At 34.9% G+C, this 4,823-nt stretch overlaps 1 long non-coding RNA gene across 1 annotated transcript; it reads left to right on the top strand.

Moving 5' to 3' along the window:
• Positions 1-265: 265 nt before the first annotated feature.
• On the top strand, positions 266-4,614 carry LOC144425625 (uncharacterized). Its single transcript, XR_013477559.1, has 4 exons — positions 266-373; positions 1,171-1,232; positions 2,177-2,292; positions 4,575-4,614. It is a non-coding gene; the product is annotated as an uncharacterized LOC144425625 (long non-coding RNA).
• The last annotated feature ends 209 nt before the right edge of the window (positions 4,615-4,823 follow it).

The raw sequence follows: 4,823 nt of genomic DNA on the forward strand, positions 1-4,823 counted from the left end.
GGGTTCAAATGTACGTGGGTTGAAATGTACGGTCACCGAGATAAACACCCCCGAAAGTACTATGAACTAGGTATTATGCGATCAGAAAATGTATGAAGCAAATCCCAACCGTCATCTTCATTCTGCAACTTTGAGATCACGCGTTAGAAGCGTGATCGACTCATAACGGCAAACTGGAGTAATTAAAGTAATCAGTTAAAAATATTTGATTACTAACAATCAGTTAGCTTTTTTCGTCAAATATTTGTGCGCGGGAAACCACAAGCGACATCGCAGTCACAGATGTTCGTCGTAGGATGAGGTTCGATTTTGTGTAAGATGTATGGATAAGCTGACTGTTGGGTTATGACAGCGAGTTCGAAGCGATATTCAGGTGAGCTAAATGTTTTTTTTATACTTATTGCTTTCATTTTTCTATTGTATAAGTGGTATTTTAGAGGTTTTCGGGCCTATACGAATTGGAATTATTAACCTAATACAGAAATCTAGATTATTGGGTGATTCTCTTTTGTATCGAACTCACTAACATCGGGTTTCATCGTTTCCTCACAACTGGTCGAACTTTAAGGCTATATGGCAATACATAGACTTATCATATTAAGAAACTTAAACGTAATATACTAAACTACGTCACTACGTAAGCTGCATTCAACAGGACAAGATTTACATGAATGTATAGCATAACTTTCAAAACTTTCGCAAATGTAGCGCAAAATCAATGGTTTATTAGAGATTCGCGTAGCCTTTCCACTTTCATATTTTATTGTGTATAGGGTGCTCCCATAGTATTCGTACCAAGATGGCGCACAACCTGAACACAGTATGTGTACCTGGTTAGGGTTCAAGTTGTGCGTCATCTTGAATTTCCAGCACGATCTGCATTCCTAACTTAAACTACCGAGATGGCGCACAACCTGAACACAGTATGTGTACCTGGTTAGGGTTCAGGTTGTGCGCCATCTTGGTAGTTTAAGTTAGGAATGCAGATTGTGCTGCAAATTCAAATTTTTAAATCATTCCTACCCCCAAATTGATAATTACTAATATGTCACTTTAAAATGTGGCGGGAGCTTTGTGCAGAAAATCCGATAGATTCAGCCCCGCTGTTCATTGAATATGCTAGCTACAGTTCTGCGACAGTTTATTTATCAATATTTTAACTTTTTTCAGATGCAAAACTATTAAAGGTTGAAGATTCAAAGACACAAAGTAACGAACGAGGAATAATACAAGTAAATATCATTTAAACATTTTGTTTGACTTTTTCGCCTATTTTATTCCTGTACACCACTGTTTTCGTTTAGAATGCTAAACAATTAGATGCGAGCGCACCGCGTCTCGGGTCTTGCGATCAAAGTCGGCATCGTTATGCCACATATTTGATCGTGTGTTTTCCCTCAAGATTTATATTTTCACAAGTTTTAATAATTGTCTTTCGAATCAAAATTCCAAAAAAGTAAGACCCACGTACACGTATAAAATGATAAATAGTTCGATGCGAGCCAACATTGTTATGCCGCTTATTTTATCCAGTGCATTCTATCGAAATTTAAGATTTAGATTTTGCACAAGTTTTAATAATTGTGTTTTGAAGCAGAAGTCCGAAATAGTACCATAAATATAGTACCTTGTATCAAATTGGTGTACTCTTTGCGACCCCTAAAATTTGTTGCTCGCTTCTCTGCTGGATAGCGATCTCCACTTTGCGATCCCCACCGTGAACAATGTGATAATTCTACAAGTTACTGATCAGAGGTAATTAGCCATATATTCCAGGAAACAGTTATAAAAGTTCATTGGGCATTTTACTGTTATTGTAATATTTGCAACTCGTGCAGTTTGAAAACTACACCTGATATGTTATAAAATATTAAGCTGAATTTATGAAATTGAATGATTACATATACCTGTAACTGTAGAGTCGATGAAAAGCCATTTCTATGGTAATCTATAATATTTGAAATTTAATGGCAATCCTGAATAAATTTCATTCGTCTAAATTTACCCGTTACGTATTTTATTGAAACCAACGTATATTTTTTGCTTTGCAGTGTCTCTGTCAAATAGCATTTGTGTGAATTAACTACTTAATGAGATAGTTGGCTCAACGAAATTTAGTTTGAATCAAATTTAGATTTGGCTTGCACAAAATCATGACATATATATATATTTTCAGCTTAAAACACTGCTTGAAAGTTGACAGGACAATTTATCATTGTACCAAAAGGAATTCGTCAAGTGCCAGCTTTTCATCACCGAGTGAGATGGAGGCCTATCAAGTCTGAAAAGCAAGTATGTAACCAAATCATTTGAAATCTTTTCATTTTAGATGTCTATAGTATAAATAAATGATATATTGTATTTTTTTCGGGAAATCTACAGATAAATATTATGTTCAATATATTTAGTATGAGCTCAGTTTTGGTTTGTGTGTCAAATGAAATTTTCTAAAAATTACAATCTCAAAATTTCATAATAACATGATACGCACAACTACCGTTTTATTCTGGCTATTGAGTCGGCCCAGTGAATAAGGCTAGGGCCATGTTTTAGAAATAAAAATTAAGCTTTTTTTTGTTTCCGCCCAATAGTCGAGATACAGGAATGCATTAAATTGATCTTATTTTTGTCAATTGGGGCACCAATGCGCGCTCATAATTGTTTATGGTGAATAAGGCTAGGGCCATGTTTTAGAAATAAAAATTAAGCTTTTTTTTGTTCCAGCCCAATAGTCGAGATACAGGAATGCATTAAATTGATCTTATTTTTGTCAATTTGGGCACCAATGCGCGCTCATAATTGTTTATGGTGAATAAGGCTAGGGCCATGTTTTAGAAATAAAAATTAAGCTTTTTTTTGTTCCCGCCCAATAGTGGAGATACAGGAATGCATTAAATTGATCTTATTTTTGTCAGTTTGGGCACCAATGCGCGCTCATAATTGTTTATGGCAAAATCTGTTAAACCAAACCATGCTCATTACGTAGAATCGCGGAATTAAATATTCTGTCCTACGAATTAACTGTAGCAATATCCGGTGAATAATAACATAGTCAGTACAGCGCAGGGGCTAACTGCTGTGTTGTCCATCTGCTGTCGTTTTGTTTAATCGTCCAAACCAAAAGGCCAATTACTATTTGAAATGTCAGTCTATTTAAAGGTTATTAGGCCAGCATAAATAAAAGGTGTTTCACCGCAATAGGGTGTCACGTTGTGATTACGACAACAGTGAAATTTTTTCATAGTGATACTTTTAGTTCAGCAGTGTATATCTGCAGAGATACTGGAAGAGTTTGAACTATGCCTCGTTAAGTGCAATTCGGTTAAAACACAAACCATACTTAATAACCATGCGAATATTAAAACTTATTGTTTAACTTGCTGACATTTTTGAAATCGTAGTCCTGGTCTTTTTCATTAATCTGATGAATACAAATGGTAGTTGACACTAACTAACATACTATATAAAGTAATCAGGCTAATTTTTTAAATGTAACTGTGGCTCATTGTGACCTGTACGCTCGGGTAGTTCACAGTTGATATTCATGCCAATGATGTTCCCAACTAGTTCAAACTGGAATCGTCCCAAATTTCCAATAATGATATTATAAGAGTGAGTCATACTATGTGAATTAAGATAGCCGTTGATCTTACACCTTAAAGAACTCGTGTTTCAACTAAATTTTCCAAAAACGATACTGTATAAATTATATTCAACCAAGTGTAAACTCCTTTTTGGTTCTCATCCCCTTGGTAAAAGTCCTATGTTATCATACCATCCACGTTCATGTCTATTTAAAAATAGAGAAGTAGAAATGTGTGTCCTATTTTACCCATTGTTAGTGCGGGTCACGTCATGTTATGCCTAATCATGTGTATTGAGAAGAGCTCTATTAATATAAACTCTCCTATACAATTTCTACTGAATGGTCTCTTTCATATACGTCACTCCCCGTCAATATAAGATATAGTAGTTTCAAAACTCTAGAATTCTTACTTTTTTAATTAGATATTAGGAACTTTGGTGTCGCTGCTCGATAACCAGTTTGGTTCCCCGCTACATCCCTTCCCCAGTAAAACGGTGTAAATTTTCTCTGTGTCTTATTTTATGGTTGTGATACTTATTACTGGTTGGAAAAAAAACTTGACTTGACTTGTTCTTACCCCCTTTGGTACTAGTTAACCATGACATTCGTGTTCACATGTGTTTCGAACTAAAATCGCATTAAGTTTCCAATAACGATAATATATGAGTGAGTAGAATCAAGTGCACCAATATGCATCAATATAACCCGGAATCGTACACCCTTTAGTACCGGTTGACAATGGGATTTGTGTCGAAAACTAAAATTTCGAAGGTTACTATATACATGAGATCCCACCAATTGTAAATCTACTATAGTCAGCCTACATCCCCATTGCTAGTAGCCTTATGTTCATAAGCGTTTGAATCTGGGAATATATTCCTTATTTCGCTATCGTTTATTCCCTAGTTATGATCTGTCATGTTCTTATATTTATATATAATGTCTAAAATGTCTTTGGCTGAAGTTATTTATAGATGTATATTTTCAGGTCTCTGGGATGAGAAGGAAAGACTATAGAGAACATGAAGGTGAAATATAACACACTAATAAATAATTTACTAGTTAAGATTTAGATATTGAGATACAACATAGCACACTGACAGATCATTCCGAATAAGTAATATTTATAATGTTGAAAATCTGCAAATAATATAGAATGAACGTAAATGAATATCAGTACAAGTTGTCGTCCTTGTATCTTTAGAATAAGCATAGCTTATCACAAGAGCGTGGACAA

Source organism: Styela clava, chromosome 8 (genome assembly GCF_964204865.1).
Source record: "Styela clava chromosome 8, kaStyClav1.hap1.2, whole genome shotgun sequence".
In the NCBI taxonomy this organism is placed as follows: Eukaryota; Metazoa; Chordata; class Ascidiacea; order Stolidobranchia; family Styelidae; genus Styela; species Styela clava.